This window comes from Chiloscyllium punctatum, chromosome 5, assembly GCF_047496795.1.
Source record: "Chiloscyllium punctatum isolate Juve2018m chromosome 5, sChiPun1.3, whole genome shotgun sequence".
Taxonomy (NCBI): Eukaryota; Metazoa; Chordata; class Chondrichthyes; order Orectolobiformes; family Hemiscylliidae; genus Chiloscyllium; species Chiloscyllium punctatum.
The window spans coordinates 67,337,714-67,356,757 of record NC_092743.1 but is presented as its reverse complement, the minus strand read 5'-3'; positions in this window follow the sequence as shown (position 1 = coordinate 67,356,757).

Below are 19,044 nucleotides of genomic sequence, written 5' to 3'. Positions count from 1 at the left end.
ATTTCTTTCGGGTCAAAGGTGTGGCCATGGGCCCTAGAATGCTCATCTCTTTGTGGGGTATGTGGCAAATTCCTCATTCCAATCTTACTTGGATCCCTCTTACAGATGTTTCTCTGGTACATCAATGACATCATTTGTGCTACTTCCCTGTCTCATCTGGAATTGGAAGATTTTTTTTTCCAATTTTCATTCTTCCCTCATCTTGTCTATCTTTGACTCCCCATTCCCCTCCTTGATATCTCTGTTTCCATTTCTGGGATAGGTTGACTGCCAATATCCATTACAAACTCACTGACTCCCACAGTGAATTTGACTGTACATCCTTACACCCTACTTCCTGAAAAGACTGCATTCCATTCTCCCAGTTGATCTGTCTCTGTCACAATGTTCTGTGACGCCACCTACAGCAAGTGGGCTATACATATGTCCAACCTTTTCCTCAACCAAGGATTCTCCACCATGGTTGACAGGGCCCTTAGCCAAACCATTTCCCCCCTTCTGCCTCACACTTTCCCTTACCTCTTTCAACAATGAAAGAGTTCGCTTTCCTCACTTTCTACCCTGCCTGACTCCTCATTTTAAGTATCGTAAGCTGCTATTTTCCACCATCTCCTACGGGATGCCACCACCATACACATATTCCCCTCTTCTCCCTTGTCAGCATTCCACAGGTACCTTTTGCTGCACGGCATCCTGGTTAACTTCTCCAACATTCTGAACACTTCTCCATACTCCGATGCACTTTCCCATATGATCACACAAGGTGTAAACACTTACCTGTTTACTTTCTCCCTTCTCAATTTCCAAGGCTCCAAATACACATTCCAGCGATTTACATGTACTTCATTCAATCTCGTCTGCTGTATTCACTAAGCACAATGTAGTCTCCTTCACACTGAGGAGATGAAATGCAGACTGCATGACCATTTTGTTAAATACTTTTGCTCTACCTATAGAAATGATCTCAAATTCCAGATGCATGCCACATAAGCCCACACCTACTGTCCCATTTCTGTCCTAGGCCTGCTGCAGTGCTACAGCAAAGCTCAATACAAGCTGAAGGAACAAAATCTCACCTTCTGCCTAGGTACTTTTACAGCATTCAGGACTCAACATTGAACTTCACATTTTCAGACCTTGAACGTTATTTTTCTTTTGTTTGTTACTACATCCCATATCCCAATGTCTTGTGTGTATGAGTGCTCCCAATTTAACCAATCCATTTGCAACTATTCACTGTTCCCATTTTCACTTATTTCCTTCTTCACTGGCTTACTGTCAAAATCTCTTTGGCTGCTTCCCTTTCTCTCGCTCTCTCTCCGTCTCTCTCTTTGTCCCCTCTGTGGGTACCTACTCCAACTATTCACCAAACTCCTTTCCCCACTCCAATTCCATCCTATCAACAGCTAAATATCACCATTTCCCAGCTGCTATCACTGTACTTGAAACGTTAACTCTGATTTTTTCTCCATGGATGCTGTCAGACCTGCTGAGTTATTCTAGCACATTGTTTTTAATTCAGATCCTCATCATCCACAGTCTTTTGTTTCACTGTAGCAAAATTAAGAAATGTAAACAATTTTTTAAAATGTGACCTTGGGAATGTAGTAGAAATTGTTCCAAGTTCTTGTTTCACCTTTCGGCAGTGTTGTTTGGAGAAGGGGAGGATAGGTGCCCTATTTTCATAAGTAAAAAATCATTCAGTAGAAAACAAAACAGATCCAATTTACTGACAAAAGGCAAGGTTGTTATATAAATGATTGTATCATGTTTTACTTAGAAAATGAAAGTTATGTAATTTCACAACTTTGCAAAACATGTAACTTAAACAAACGTGGAGTTAGTTGTCCTGTACACTATGAAAACTATTAGGTTTAGTTTAATAATTCAGTTAAGTGTTCTTCACTAAATGACAGATTTCCTTTCAAAAAGAAAATGATGCTCAGTTATCAAATGTCAAAGATTCATCAGTTTGTTTGTGGTGATTTGTGTAGCATGATTCATTGGTGGAAATGACAGAAAATCAGTCAATTACAAAACAGCTGTCATAATGATTTTGACAACTTTTTCAGTAGATAACCAGCCATTTAGTTAGGACCACTGATGACAAGTTCTTTAATTCAGATATACAGTGAGCAAAGCCTTTCAGAAATGGCTTACAGTTAGAAAGTTTGAGTTATAAGGAGAGGCTGGATAGACTGGGATGTTTTCACCTTGAGTGTAGGAAGTTGGAGGATGTTCTTATAGAGATTTATAAAATCACGAGCAGCATAGATTATTTGAATAGCAAAGGTCTCTTCCAAAGGGTGGGGGAGTTCAGAACTAGGGAGCATATGTTTAAGGAGAGAGGAGAAGTTTTTAGAAGGGGCCCGAAGGGCAACCTTTTACAACAGAAGGTGGTTCATAGGTGGAAGGAACTTCCAGAGGAAGTGGTATTTGCAGGTACAGCTACAACATTTTAAAGACATTTGGACAAGTACATGAATAGGAACAGTTTAGAGGGAAATGGACCAAATGCAAGAAAATGGGACTCGTTTAGTTTGGGAAACCTGGTCAACATGAGTTAGTTCGAAGGGTCTGTTTCTGTGCTGTGTGACTGTATGACTCTTGTTTCTTTCCACATTAGAAAATTGTCTTTACTGGGGTAGTAAACTCTTTATTAATGATTGCTTGCTATGACTAAGAGCCCCAGACTAGCATGATAGGTAAGATGTGTGATTCATTGGTCTCTGTTTCCTCGGGTGTCTTCTCTGTTGCTAAGCTTTTAGTTTTTTGTTCATGTTTTCCATTTTCAGAGGTCACAATATTAACAACTGTCTCCAAATTGTTGCTCTCAATTTCCACCATCTTCATATTGCTTGCAGCAGAAGTGAGGATGCCCAAGAGGACATGGCCCAGTTGTCATTTCATCTTATAGAAGGTCTTTGAGAATGCAGCTAAAACCTATCAGGTAAATATGGCCAAACTAGCAAAGACATTGTTGGGTTAACAATAAGCGTTTATTAATTTAAGTTTAACACTGAATTTGTGAGGTCCTGCCAAGAGATGTTCAAGGTATATCTTAAACAGTAAAGGTGTAAGCTGTTCAGCCTTCCCTCTGGTCTCATCTATCACCCAGAATAAAGAGTGTATTGATGATACAGGCCTATTAGGCTCATACTTTGTTCTCAGTCAAGTTGTAGTTCTTCCAGTCGCTCTCACCTTAGCTTAGGACACAACAGCTATATAGATTGCGACATAGGTGTTGATTTCAGCAACAGGATTGCTAGTGATGGTGGAGCCATGTAGTTTCTGAAGCTACAAACTATCTCCTATGTCACATTGTTAATGGTTATAGATAGCAATATGGCAACATTACAAATCATGATTTTTGTCTTCCTGATGCTAATGGTCAAACCAAGTTCTTTTACCTCTGCTCTGTTGCTAGTGGTGTTCTTCAGGTTGAATATTAGTGCCACATCAGCAGTGTAGGTGAGGCCATAGCGCACGTTTGTTCTGAATCTCAGGCAAACAAGCTTAAGCAGCTTTCTGTCAGTTTTGTTTCTTCCCAATTGGATGTGAACACCATTGACTAGAAAAGCATTTATTGCCTGACCTAAATTGCCCTGAAATTGAGTGGCTTGCTAAAGGACATTAAGAAGTAATTCCTGATGAAGAGCTTTTACCCGTAACGTCGATTCTCCTGCTCCTCAGGTGCTGCCTGACCGGCTGTGCTTTTCTAGCACCATACTCTCAACTCTGATCTCCAGCATCTGCAGTCCTCAGTTTCTCTCCTCCGTCATTAAGAAGTAACCACGTTTTGTGGGTCTGGAGTTACATGTAGGCAAAACAGGTGAAGACAGCAGATTTTCTTATGTAAAAAAATATTAGTGTATGAGATGGGTTTTCATGACAATCAGCCACCAAGAGACTAGCTTTTAATTCCAGAATTATTTATACACAAATTTCATCATCTGCCACATTGGGATATAAATCCATGTCCATGGAACATGAAATCCAGTGGTATTATCATTTTGGTACATAAGTAAAGACTAGCAGATAGAGTCATAGAGTCATAGATATGTACAGTAAGGAAGCAGACCCTTCGGTCCAGCCTGTCCATGCTGATCAGATATCCCAACCCAATCTAGTCCCACCTGCCAGCACCCGGCCCATATCCCTCCAAACCCTTCATATTCATATACTCATTCAAATGTCTTGTAAATATTGCAATTGTACCAGCCTCCACCACTTCCTTTGGCAGCTCATTCCATACACGTACCACCCTCTGTGTGAAAAAGTTGCCCCTTAGGTCCCTTTTATATCTTTCCCCTCTCACCCTAAACCTATGCCCCCTATTTCTGGACTCCTCCAACCCAAATGATCAGAAGGCATGTGACAGCTACAAGAAGAAGGTTAGGCCAAAGAGAAGACACAACCTGTAACCTGGCATTCACCATGGCTAATCCACCTAGCCTGTACATCCCTGGACACTACGGGACAATTTAGCATGGCCAATCCACCTAACCTGCACATCTTTAGATTGTGGGAGGAAATGAAAGCACCCAGAGGAAACCCACGCAGACATGGGGAGATTGTGCAAACCTCACACAGAGGGTGGAATCAAGCCCAGATCCCTGGTGTTGTGAGGCAGCAGTGCTAACCACTGTGCCATCATTTGACCTCATTGTGAAACTCAAAGGGTTCTGATGTTGCCTTGTCATAGCTGACCTTGTATATATTGTTGCCATGGAAAGTGATATCACATTGAGCAGCTTAGATTGGCAGCCAAATTTTTCTAGCGGTTTAAATTAGCCTGCTCTGCTCAGATGATCCAACGTTTTGGTGAGATTAATGTCAGTCCCAGGACAAGCTTGCAGATATTACAAATTATAAAGCTGTATTTTTAGAATGTACATAACTGCTATTAAGATGATTGGCAGCATTTCATGTGACTTTTGGCATATCAATTCCAGGCACTACGGATGTTCAAGCAAATACTTAATTAAAATATGAACAATTGAAGCACTTGTAACATTCACAAATCACTTTGTTAAGGATGAATACCCCTCCAACAAATGCAACTATGATATACTAGCTGATTCATCTTCCTGTCTCACCATGGACAATAGAAGTATTGATATACAGTGGGTGTTAGATAAATATAAAATGAATCTCATTGTCCTTTTGCAGTATTGTGAAGGATTTTAGTTGTCTCAAGCGCTTGTGACAAGCTTCAAATGTTTACAATTTATATAAATGATATGGATGAAGGGAAAGAAGGTATGGCTGCTAAAGTTGCTGATGTAAAAATGTTAGATAGTCAAGACTTGCATTTACTGGAGTCTAAAAAAGTTAGATGCGAGTTGATTGAAATATATAAGATGCTCTTGACAAGGTAGATATGAAGAAGTTCCTCATCTGGGAGTATTGAGAACTCGGGATCATTGTTTTAAAAAATAGGTATTGTCATTTGGAAAATAAAATGAGTTTTTTTCTCTGAAGGTCATGAGTCTTTGGAACTCTCTTCCTGAAATGATGGTATCAACCCCCTTGTGTCCTCTATACAATGTATTTTTCTGTCTTTGTGTCATTTGCAAATTTACCAGTCTTGTTTTCACTCTCCTTAAAGTTATTAATTAAAAATTGTAAAAAGCTGATACTCAGCATAGACCACATGGGATTCCATTTTATCACATCCTGCCAATCAGAAAATGATCAATTAATGCATACTCAGTTTATTGCCAGTCAGCCAATTTGCTAAGCATGTTCATACTTTATCAGTCGACACAATGTGCTTCTAGTTCATGCCGTAATTTTTTTATAGTACCTCGTCAAAATCTTCTGGAAATCTTAGTACAGTACATCAACAGGGTTCCCTTATCCACAACACTTGTTACTCAATCAAAGCACTCCAATAAAGTGGTTAAACATGATTAAACATGACTTTACTTTCATAAAACAACGATGACTGTTCCCAATCACCTTGCATTTTTTTACAAGTGCAGATATAGCTTTTTTAATAATTGATTCTAATCCATTCCCATGAAAGATGTCAACCTAACTGGCCTAAACTCTACTGTTTTCTGCCTTGCTTCCTTCCTTCTTGCATTGAGGAGCTGTTTTTGCTTCTTTTCCAGAACCTTTCCAGAGTCTAGCAAGTTTTGAAAACTTAACATCACTGCATCATTACTTCATTAGCCACTTCTTCTCAAACTAGGATGAAGTCCATCAGAACCTGTGGATTTGTTAGCTTTCAGCTCTGTCAGTTACTCAGTGCCACCTCTCTCATGATTGTAATTTCACCAGTCCTCCCTTCTTTCCACCACCTGAAATACATTAATTCAGAAACAGAGATAATCAGAATGTTTGTTAATGTTATCTGCCTTTCCTTTATTATTTACTCGCTATTCTCATTCTCTAGGACAGCAACACTCCCTTTACTTACTCTTTTCCTTTTTAAACATCTTTTGAAACTGAAGGAAGTAATCTTGGTGATTTGCTTTTTTATTTAAACACTGCTTTGATAATAAAAAAACATTTTTCCTCATCTCCTCTCTAACCCTTCAACCAATCACATTAAATCTCTGCCTCCTGCTAAGAGAAATAGATCCTTCCCATCCATTCTATCCCAGTCTTTCTCAACCTCATCCACGTCAATCAATCTCCTTTTCTCTCCTTTGTTCCAAGGAAGACAATACCAACTTCGTCAATCTTTCTTCACAGTTGAAATTTTCCAGTCCTGGCAGCATCCTCATAAATCTCCCTTGTATCCTCTTTAATGCAATTACATCTGTTCTGTGATGTTGTGACCAGAACTGCACAGAATGTGACCATTAGTGTTTCATATGACCAAAGTGTGACCTCTTTGTTCTTAATTCGCTGTATCAGCTAATAAAACATTGCCATCTTAATCATCTTATCAACCTGTCCTGCTGCCTTCAGGGATCTCTAGACATGCACGCCAAAATTCCCCACTTTCTTTACACCCAGTTGGATTCTGGGTAATCCAAGATAGAGAATGGGAAAAATTTGTGGCTGTAAGAGCTGCTCCCTTTTTGAGGTATTTTAGTTATTGGAAGTGATTTTCTCGAATTTCAGGAGCAGTAATGATTGTTTTATATGCTGTTGCATTGTTTTGGAACTTTGGGGAAAAAAACAGATCAGAACAACGACGCTTTAGAGAGAGAGAGAGAGAGAGAGAGACACACAAGAAAGAACAAAACCAGCATACACTGCTATCTGACAGAGCAGTGAATCTGCACATCTACTGCCTTTGCAGTTTGAGTTCAAGTACTTCTAAACATTGCAGTGCACATAAGAGGAACTAACAAACAGCAAAATTCACAGTTGGTGTTGGAGGATTCTGTGTGGGAGAGCTCACAGCATAGGAGCAGATAAGTGCATGGATCTTAAATGTAACCTTGTTGTCTTTTTTTAATAGTGAGTAGAGTGGGTTCTTTTTGTTTTTATGTTTTATTGAGGTCTGTCTCTTAATTAAAAATTTAAAATATAAACCATAAGTACTAAGTTAGCCTGGAGCAATGTTTTTAGAGTAGTAAGACTGTACTATTTTCTGTAGGTTGTTAAGGTGCAAAGATGACCTTTAGTAGAGTGATGAGCTCTTCCTGTCGGATGTGGGAGATAAGAGAGAATTTCAATGTCATTGATGATTATGTCTGCAGTTCGTGTGTTTTTTTGTGAATCCTATCAGATTGCTTGGATTGGTTTGAGCGGCAGCTAGAGGTAATGCAGAATTTACAGGAGCTAGTGGGTGTGATGGATGGCAGTTATCGGATGGGAGAAAAACCACAGTCAGGCAGATGGGTTACCGCCAGGAAAGGTAGGAGAGGAAGGCAGATAGTGCAGGAGTTGCCTGTGGCTATCCCCATCTCAAACAAGAAGACTGCTTTGGAATTTTAGGAGCTGATGGACTCTCAGGGGAATGTAGCATGAACAGGCAAGTTTTTGGTGCTGAGACTGATGCTATTGCCATGATGGGTATGTCGGGTTCCAAGTGATTGATTGTGATAGGGGACTCTCTAGTCAGGGGCACAGACAGACGTTTCTGCAGTTGACAGCAAGAAATCAGAATGGTATGCGACCTCCTTGGTGCCAGGATCAAGGATATCTTGGAGAGGGTGCAGAATGTTCTCAAGGAGGAGAGGGACCAGCAGGAGATCATTGTACACATTGGAACTAACGATATAGGAATGAAAAAGGATGAGATTCCAAAGGGAGAATACAGGAAGTTAGACAGGAATTTGAAAAGGAGGTCCTCAAATATCTAGATTACTCCCAGTGCTGCAAGATAGTGAGGGTAGGAGTAGAAGGATAGAGCAGATGAATACGTGACTGAGGAGCTGGTGCAAGAAGGATTCACATTTTTAGATCATTGGAATCTCTTCTGGGGTTAGAAGTGATTTGTACAAGAAGGACGGATTGTACCTAAATTGGAAGGGGACTAATATACTGGCAGGGAGATTTGCTAGAGCTGCTTGGGAGGATTTAAACTAGTAAGGTAGGGTTGGGACCCAGGGAAATAGTGAGGAAAGAGATCAATCTGAGACTGGTACAATTGGGAAAAGGAGCAAGTCAAACAGTCAAGACAGGCAGGAACAAAGCAGAGAAAAAGGTAGGACTACTAACTTAAACTGTGTTTATTTCAGTGTAAGAGGCCAAACAGAGAAGGCAAATGCACTCAGGGTATAGTAGGCACATGGGACTGGAATATCACATCAATTATAGAGACAAAGCTCAAGAATGGACAGGATTGGCAGCTTGTCCAAGATAGAAATGCTGTAGGAAGGAGAGAAGGGGGTGGGGTGCAAGAGAGGAGGGGGAGTGGTATTTTTGATAAGGGATAGCATTCCGGCTGTACTTAGAGAGAATATTCCTGGGCAAACGTCTAGGGAAGTTATTTAGGTGGAACTGCGAAATAAGAAAGGGAGATCACCTTATTCGGATTGTGCAAATACCTCCCAATACTCAGTGGGAAATTAATAAAAAAATTTGTCAGAAGATCTCAGTTATCTGTAAGAATAATAGGATGGCTATGGTAGGGGATTTTAATTTTCCAAAAATAAACTGGGACTGCCCATAGCGTTGAATTTTCATTTGGAGAAGAATTTGTTAAGTGTGTACAAGAACATTTTCTGATTCAGTATGTGCATGTACCTACTAGAGAAGTTGCAAATCTTGATCTACTCTTGAGAAATAAGGCAGGGCAGGTGACTGAAGTGTCAGTGGGGGAGCACTTTGGGACCAGTGACCATAATTCTATTAGCTTTTAAGTAGTGATGGAAAAGGATAGCTAGGATCCAAAAGGTAAAGTTCTAAATTGGAGGAAGGCTAATTTTGACAGTATTAGGCTCAACATTTCAAAAGCTGATGGGGTGTGGACTTTTGCAGATAAAGGGAATGGCTGGAAAATAGGAAACCTTCAAAAATGAGATAACGAGAGTCCAGAGACTGTGTGTTCCTGTTGAAAGGAAAGGATGATAGATGTAGGGAATGCTGGATGACTAGAGAAATTGAGGTTTTGGTCAAGAATAAGGAGGAAGCATATGTCAGGTAAAGACAGCAGAGATTGAATGAATCCTTAGAGTATAAAGGTATTAGGAGTATATGTAGGAGGGAAATCAGGAGGGCAAAAATGGGACATGAGACAGCTTTGGCAAATAGAGTTCAGGAGAATCCAAAGGGATTTTATAAATACATTAAGGAAAAAAGGGTAACTAGGGAGAGAATAAGGCCCCTGAAAGATTAGCAAGGCAGCCGATATGTGGAGCCGTAGGAGATAGGTGAGATACTAAACGAGTATTTTGCATCAGTATTTACTGTGGAGAAGCACATGGAAGGTACAGAAGATGGGGAAATAGAGGGTGACATCTTGAAAAATGTCTACATTACAGAGGATGCCTTAAAATGCATAAAGGTGGATAAATCCTCAGGACCTAATTAGTGTACTCTAGAACTCTGTAAGAAGTGAGGGAAGTGATTGCTACACCCCTTGCTGAGATATTTGGATCATCAATACTGACAGGTGAGGTGCCAGAAAACTGGAGGTTCGCTAATGTGTTGCCACTGTTTAAGAAAGGTGGTAAGGAAAAGGCCAAAAATATTATAGGTTGGTGAACCTGACATTGGTGATGGGTAAGTTGTTGGAGGAATTCTGAGGGACAGGATTTACATGTATTTAGATCAACAAGGACTAATTAGGGATAATCTTATGGCTTTGTGCATGGGAAGTCATGTCTCACTAAGTTGATTCAGTTTTTTGAAGAAGTAATGAAGAGGATTAATGAGGGAAGAGCGGTAGACGGGATCTATATAGACTTCTGTAAGGCAATTGACCAGGTTCCTGATGGTATACTGGTTAGCAAGGTTAGATCACATGGAATACAGGGAGAACTAACCATTTGGATACCGAACTGGCTCAAAGGTAGAAGATGGAGGGTGATGGTGGAGGGTTGCTTTACAGACTGGAGGCTTGTGACCAGTCGTGTGCCACAAGAATCAGTGCCAAGTCCACTGCTTTTCATCATTTATATAAATGATTTGGATGTGAACATTGGTGGTATAGTTAGTAAGTTTGCAGATGACACCAAAATTGGAGGTGTAGTGGACAATGAAGAAGGTTACTTCAGAGTACAATAGGATCTTGATCAGATGGGCCAATGGGCTGAGGAGTGACAGATGAAGTATAGATAAATGTGAGGTGCTGCATTTTGAAAAGGCAAATCAGGGCAGGACTTATATACTTAAAGTTAAGGTCCTGGGAAGTGTTACTGAGCAAGTGTTACTGAGCAAGTGTTACCTTGGAATGAGGTTCATCATTCTTGGAAAATTCTCAGGTACATGGGATAGTGAAAAAGGTGTTTCGTATGCTTTCCTTTATCGTTCGGAACATTGAGTGTAGGAGTTTGGAAGTCATGTTGTGGCTGTACAGGACATTGTTGACTACTTCCAGAATACTGCATTCAATTCTGGTCTCCCTGCTCGAGGAAAGATGTTGTGAGACTTAAAAGGGTTCAGAAAAGATTGACAAAGATATTGTCAAGATTGGAGAATTTGAGCTACAGGGAGAGGCTGAATAGGCTGGGGCTGTTTTCCCTGGAGCATTGGAGGCTGAGGGGTGACCTTATAGACGTTTATAAAACCATGAGGGGCATACATAGACATACATAGTTATTTTACCTGAGTTGGGGCAGTCCAGAACTAGAGGCCATTGAGTTAAGGTAAGAGGGGAAAGGTTTAAAAGGAACCTAAAGGGCAAATTTTTCACACAGAGGGTGGTGTGTATGGAATGAGTTGCCAGAGGAAGTGGTGGACACTGGTACAAATAAAACATTTGAAGTACATTTGGATGGGTACATGAATAAGACCATAAGGTGTAGGAGCAATAGGAAGGGTTCAGAGAGATATGGGCAAAGTGCTGGCAAATGGGACAAGATTAATTTCAGATATCTGGTTGGCATAGGTAAGTTGGACCGAAGGGTCTGTTTCCATGCTGCACATCTTTATGACTCTATGACTCTCATTATTCTCCCTTTGTGTATCCCTTTACACTTTTTGAACTTCCCAAATATGGCACCTCACAATTCTCTGGATTGAATTCTATTTGCCACTTTTACATCAAACTGAACAGTTCCTTTGCATTATCTTGCAGTCTGCATCTTCCCTTCTCACAACCAACTATGTGTGTCATCTCAAAACTTCTGGATTATGGCCTGATACTTAAGTTTAAATTATTAATAAATGTCCAAAAAGGTGATGGAGTGGAATAGTGATAATGTTATTGGAGCAGTAATCCACAACCCCAAATTAATATTATGGGGCTATGGGTTTGAATCCCACCAAGATCGATGGTATGATTTGAATTCAATAATAAACTGGCTCAATGGTGACCATTTAACTACAGTTGATTATTGTAAAACCATCTGGTTCACTCATATCTTTTAAGGAAGGAAATTCTGTGTCAGTGTTCCTTCCCTCTCTCATATTACACTTAAGTAAGAAGCAGAACTCTGAAAGCTCACACTTTTTTATAAACCTGTTGGACTATAACCTGGTGTTGCATGGCCTTGTTGAACCCAGTCCAACACAGGCACCTCCACAACATAACTCGAAAGTATATTTCAAATTCAAAACAATCTGTCTCCATGGACTTGCTTGTATTTATTATTGGCATTATATTAGCTGGATTGGTATAAATGAGGCTGATTTAAATATATCAAGTGGCTATTTTTAGTTGTTAAAATGGTAAACCTGAATAATTCTGACTCATTTGTGATTAGGTAATTTGCTATTGGCAGAGACTAATCTAAGGTGCTGTTTGCAAAATTATCGTTTTGTAGTTTAGCATGAACTGAGGGACTGTTACTTGATTATTGCTCAAATCTTTCAAATATACAGCCTAAAGTGACATTCTTTGCTATTATTTCCTCCATTCTAATATTAACAGCTTTATGCATTAATTAGTACCAAAAAATGTTTGTTGCATTCAGCAGAAACTGCTTCCTACTTTTTAAGCTGTGTAAAACATTATACAAGAGATTTCATGATTTGGCATTAATACATCTTTTAAAAAGAAAATAGAGTTCTACTTCTGGTTTTCAATTCAGGGTATTAAAGATATCTTATTCACTTCCATTTCAAATGAAAAAACTAAATTTCATGGCTACTAAAAACGGATCATGCTCAGATCTGAACTCAACTGATTTGCTAAAATCTGTTTATTGCAAATGCTTTATGCAGCCAGAATCATTTAGAATGCCTTTTTATGCTAAATGAATTACAAGTACATATTTCCTTTAGTTAACAAATCAATAGAGTGAATGCAACATACCCACACTTTTCAAGTTTATCCTCAACATTAGATGAGAGAAATGTTCGCACCTAATTGGAGTTAGCAGATAGCTACAGTAATTTGCTCCTAATGTTTGGTTATGCCTGGCATTCCCTTGCCAAGCTTTGAGCTTCTAGATCTGTTCCATATCTATCCTACTTAGTATGGTGGTGGTACAACATAATACACTAGGCAGTATTGTCAAAATAAAGACAGAACTTTCTCTCTATCAGGATTGTGAAGAGGTCTTTTTACCGCTGCTATCATGGACTAATGCATTTGTGTCAGGCAGATTAGTGAATGAGGTCAAGTATGTTTTCCTTCTTTTTGGTTCCATGCCACAGACCTAGTTTAGTATCTATGTCCTTTAGGAATTTATCAGATTGATCAGTGGTGATCCTTCTGATCCACTCTTGGTAATGGATATTGAAGTCGCCCACCCAGAGTACCACATGTATCCTTGATTTTTCAGTGTTTCCTCTATTCTGTCCATCTTGCATGGACTCATGTTAACTTCATTAGTACAGTGATGGCGCTCAGTTCTACTGCTAACATTCTACCTCCTTAATAGCTACCTCTTTTAAACACGGTACTCCTCAGGGAAAATATTGTATAATGCCTCAAAATGGCTGTGATGAACATATAACTCTTTATTCTGATTCAGTTTGCAAGCTATGCTGTACTTTAACATAAATAATAATATTATGTAGTTACATTTAAATACCTTCCTGGCACAGTGGCTCAGTGGTTAGCACTGCTGCCTCACAGCACCAGAGTCTCAGGTTCGATTCCAGCCTCAGGTGACTGTCTGTGTGGAGTTTGCACATTCTCCCTGTGTCTGCATGGATTTCCTCTGGGTGCTCCGGTTTCCTCCCACTGTCCAAAGATGTGCAGGCCAGATAAATTGGCCACGCTAAATTGCCCGTAGTGTTAGGTGAATTAGTCAGAGGGAAATGGGTCTGGGTGGGTTACTCTTCGGAGGGTCGTTGTGGACTGGTTGGACCGAAGGGCCTGTTTCCACGCTGTAGGGAATCTAATGTAATCTAATTTCTTGTTGCATTTGCATGCTAACTTGTATTCCTTGTATGAGTACACCCACCTACCTCTATGCAACAACATTTAGAAACTTCGAGCTTTTTCAAAAAATATCATTGCCTGTTCTACATGATAAAGTAAATAAACTCACACTTTTCCACATTATGCTCTATCTGACATCTTATTGCCCATACTCATTTAACGTCTTTATATCTCTCTGTGTCCTCCTCATATCTTACAAACTCACCAAGCCTTGTATTGTTAGCAAATGCAAGTACATTATTCTTAGCATTTCAATGATAAATATCTGAGGCTCTAGCACTGGACCTTGTGGCTTTCCACTAGTTACACGCTTTCAACTGAGATGTGAAGGCTAGTCTTCCAAGAGACATTAAATAGGATGAACGTACATCACATGGAGTTAGGAAGAAAGAAAAGTCATCTTCTGGAAATTGAAATGTATAAAATTTATAGAGAGCTTGACAGAGACAAATGCTAACAGGTTGTGCTCTTGGCTAGAGGATAGAAAGCTCAGGCTATAGTTTCATTGTCAGAATCTAGGCATTTAGGAATGCGATATTGAGAAACTGCTTTCAGTCAGAGTGTGGCAAACCTTTTGAATTCTCTATCCGAGAAAGCTGTAGATGCTTAACCGATAATCAGATTCAAGACTAAATGAAAGGTTTTTGGGTACTGGAGGAATCAAAGGTTTTAAGAATAGAATGGGAAAATAAAGTCGAATAGAAATTCAATCACGACCATTTTAAATGGGAAATGGTCTCATGAGAATTTATGGCCTACTCCAACTCAAAGTTTTAATATTAACTGGCATACAGTTCTTTTGCAAGTAAGTAATGATTCATTATCTTCATTTCTCTATTGGTTTGATATCATTAGCTTGATTATTGTGACTCTTACAATGATGATTTAGAGTCACACCTAATTAATAATTTGATAATTTCACAGGAAATAAAAGTAGGTACAAGGAAGATTGAAAAACTGTATTGATCTTTAGAGACACAGATTATTACAGTTACATGTGTCATCTCTATGACAGCAGAATCTATATTTAATCTTTCATTCTAGTACTGTAAAATATTTTGACTAGCATTGCATCAAGACTCCTGTAAGGCATAGCACAGGTTGTAATTTTAAAATTGCCATATTAATTAAACATAATGCATTAATTAAGCTTAATATTCATCATATTGTACTTTATTTCCATTTGAGATTTATGTAATGTCATTAGGAATAAGCATGTTTAGCATAAAGATGTGATACAGTCAAATCCTACTGACATACTAGTGATTCTGAAAAAAGATATTGAGGCAGTGTCTATTAAATAATTAATATTTTAATGATGTTGTACTTCAATAAATGCACCAACAATATGAGAGAGTAGCTGCTGGCAACACCAGGGTAGCACTTGATGGAATTCTAGCAAAACTGTGGTCAATAAGAGTGAAATACAAGACCCTATACAGGCACAGAGAAAATGGTTACAACTGTCAGAGGCTCATTACCACAACTCCAGCACATACACGAAGGTGTTCCTCAGGACAGGTATTTGGTCCAACCATCTTCAGCACGTTTAGTAATTATTTCTCTGTCATAAGATTAGATGTTGGGCTGTATGCTCTGTGCCACAGCATGTTAAACATCAGGACTTGACCTGATCGAATCCAAGATGGAAAAATCAATTCACCTCCTTCTGAATTTTAATAGCATCAAAATTAGCAAGTCCTTGCAATCAATATTTTGACCTCAACTACCTTTATCAGTAATACATATTTTACATGGGATGCATTGCAGCAACTTGCCAAGCTTACTTTAAAAGCACATCCCATTCCCCTACACTTACACAATATGATGGATGAGAGCAGCAACATCATTAAATCCTATTACTTCCAAACTCTCCTTCAAATAGTACATTTTCTAGACTGAAGCATAAATGATCATTCTTGTGCTATTGGATTCAAGATTTGGTATTCCTGGATGGTATACTGACTTTCTCATGTCAAAGTCATAGATGCCATTGAGCAGCTGCAGAATATTCTGCAGTAGGAAGGAAAAAAATCAGAGGTCATTGTCTTCTTCAGTGCCAATAGCACAAGTCAGAAATGAACTGATGTCCTGAAAATAAAGCTTAAGGATTAGGAAAGAAATGAAAAAGCAGGAACTTTAAGGTAGCAATCTCCGTTATTCCCAGGGTCACACATTCATGTATGTTGAGACCAGAGGATAGAATAATGAATGTGTGTCTGGAGAGATGGTGGAGGACAGCAGACTTTAGAATCTTGAGGCATGAGGACTAGTTCTGCTGGAGGTGGAGTCTCTACAAGCAGCTCAACAGAGCAAGAACAAAGATCCTTACAGAGAAATTTGTTAGTTTTATTGGACAGAGTATAAACTAGTTTGTCGAGGGGATGGATCATAGAGTGAATTCAGCTTGGACAGTATTACGAATAGAAATAGAAGGTAGCAAATTAGTGACTGAATGGGGATAGCTGAGAAAACATAGTTCATTGCAAAACATGTAGCAAATAAAGCAGAAGAGCTAGGAGCATAGATAGAGACATGATAGAATGATATCATAGTTATTACAGACTTAAAGCATGACCATGATTGCACCTCAACCTTTGTCGTTACAAGACTTTCATGTGAGATAAAGGGATGGATTAAAATGATGAGGGATATTAATTTTAGTCAAAGAAATAAATGCAGCAATAAGGAACAATATATGAGAAGAATAACCAAACAAGGCTTTATGGAGTGAACAAAAGAAGAAAAAGGGGGCTGTTACACTACTGGCAATGTATTCGAGACCCCTTCCCCACCCCCATCAAGCAGTCAAAGGGAAACAGAAGAACCAATATCTGTGCAAATCTCTAAAAAATACAATAACAACAAGGCAATGTTACAACAAGGAGATAGACAGACAAATCAAATCAGCCTCCCTATTCCTGAATTAACAGCACAGTAAATTTAAAATACTCAGTGACTCTCAAAATTGACCCTAATGGTTTCTAACAAAACTATTTGAACAACCAGCATCAGACTTTGTGAATACTACACACCAGGTTTAGAGCTTAACAAATGATTTAGCAATCTATTAATAATAAAGAGCATAATTTAACCACAAGGTAATCTAATTAATATCTATGATTCAAATCCAATCTTTTTTGGTTTGCACACTCACAGAAACAGGTAGACAAATAGGCACGGTTAAGGGACTAATCAGAAGGAAAACGAATAAACGTGAAGCATCTGGCTAGTTCACTTAAACAGATTCCATAATCCATAATATCACAAACACATGAGATTATATCTCGTTTGCATTCTGAAGACAACAATGCATGCAGATAGCTTCAAGTAGGATCTGAAGAATATTAAATTAACTTTTTTCTTTGAGATTCTATTCTATAACCTCCAATAAGTTGATAAAGAGAGGACAACCCAGGGGGCAATCAAACCTCCATTCCTTGTTGTGGTAGCCAAAATCTCTCTGACTTAAACACAATTCAAAAACTAGTGAAATCTCTGGTTTCCCTCTGTTAGACTGTCTGTCTTCCTATGAGGCTTCAGGTACTGTTCAACATCCGCCATCTGCTTAAGCGCAATGCCTCTTTAGAGTTAGAGGATCTACAACAATTAATCTGTAAGTAACTTCCTGGCCCGGCCTCATAAACAAATGTTAGTTTGTTTGCTCTCCTTCTAAAAATGAAAACTAGCTGCTACTCACAGTCCAAAAGTCACCTTCAACTCCCAATTCACAGTTTACAAATCAAAAATAATAATAATGATTGTTTCAACAGCAGTAATAACAATTTTAACTACTCCAGGATTCGCAAGGTTTGTGAAGGTTTGTAGCTCAGGTTGAGGTTTAGGGTGTAGGTTTGCTCGCTGAGCTGTAGGTTTGATATCCAGATGTTTCATTACCTGGCTAGGTAATATTATCAGTGGCGACCTCCAAGTGAAGTGAAGCTGTTGTCTCCTGCTTTCTATTTATATCTTTCTCCTGGATGGGGTTCCTGGGGTTTGTGGTGATGTCATTTCCTGTTCATTTTCTGAGGGGTTGATAGATGGCATCTAGATCTATGTGCTTGTTTATGGCGTTGTGGTTGGAGCCAGGCCTAGTTGTTTCCTAGGATTTCCTAGCGGCATTAGAAACCACATTGAAAGACAACAATCTCACGGAAGAAACACAATAAACTATCAGACAGACAGTTGCACCTACTCTGAGCCGAAAAAGGAAAGGAATCAAACTGAATGCACAAGAAAAGAAAGCCCTAGAAAACCTCAAAAAAGACAAAAACTTTGTTATATTACCTGCAGACAAAGATTGGCTCACAGTCATCCTGAACAGAAGGGATTACATAGAGAAAGCCAATGCACTACTCACAGACACCAACACCTACCAAAAGGTGATGCTAGACCCGACCCCACAACTAGGAAACAAAATGACATATCTCCTAAGAAAATTACACAATTCCGGACAATTAAACAAGACAGAATTTCAGAAAATGAAACCCGACAGGACCAAAACCCCATGATTCTACGGACTACCAAAAATCCATAAACCAGGAGCCCCCCTCAGACCTATAGTCTCACTACCCGGAACACTAACTTACAAACTGGCCAAAGAACTACACGCAAGACTGAAGTACCTAGTAGAAGAGTCACAGCACTCCATCCACTCCACCCAGGAAATCCTAAAAATCATCAAAAACACCAAAATAGAGGAAGACGAAGCAACGATCTCATTCGATGTAACAGCATTGCTCACCTCCATCAACATCGACCTGGCAAAGGAAACACTCGCCACATTTTTAGAAGAGACCATCACACACACACCAACCACCATCAATCACATTACCAACGAAAACATCATGAAGCTAGTGGACTTGTGCCTCACCACCCACTTCACTTTCAACAACATAGTCTACAAACAAACCAACGGCACACCCATGGGATCTCCGCTATCAGGAGTCATAGCAGAAGTGGTAATGCAAAGGCTAAAACAAACAGCCCTACCAACCATCTAACCAAAAATCTGGGTTCACTACATAGATGACACCTTTGTCATCACAAAACGAAACAAGATAGAAGAGACATTTAACATCATCAACAACACCCTCACAGGCATAAAGTTCACCAAGGAGGAAGAAACCGACAACAAA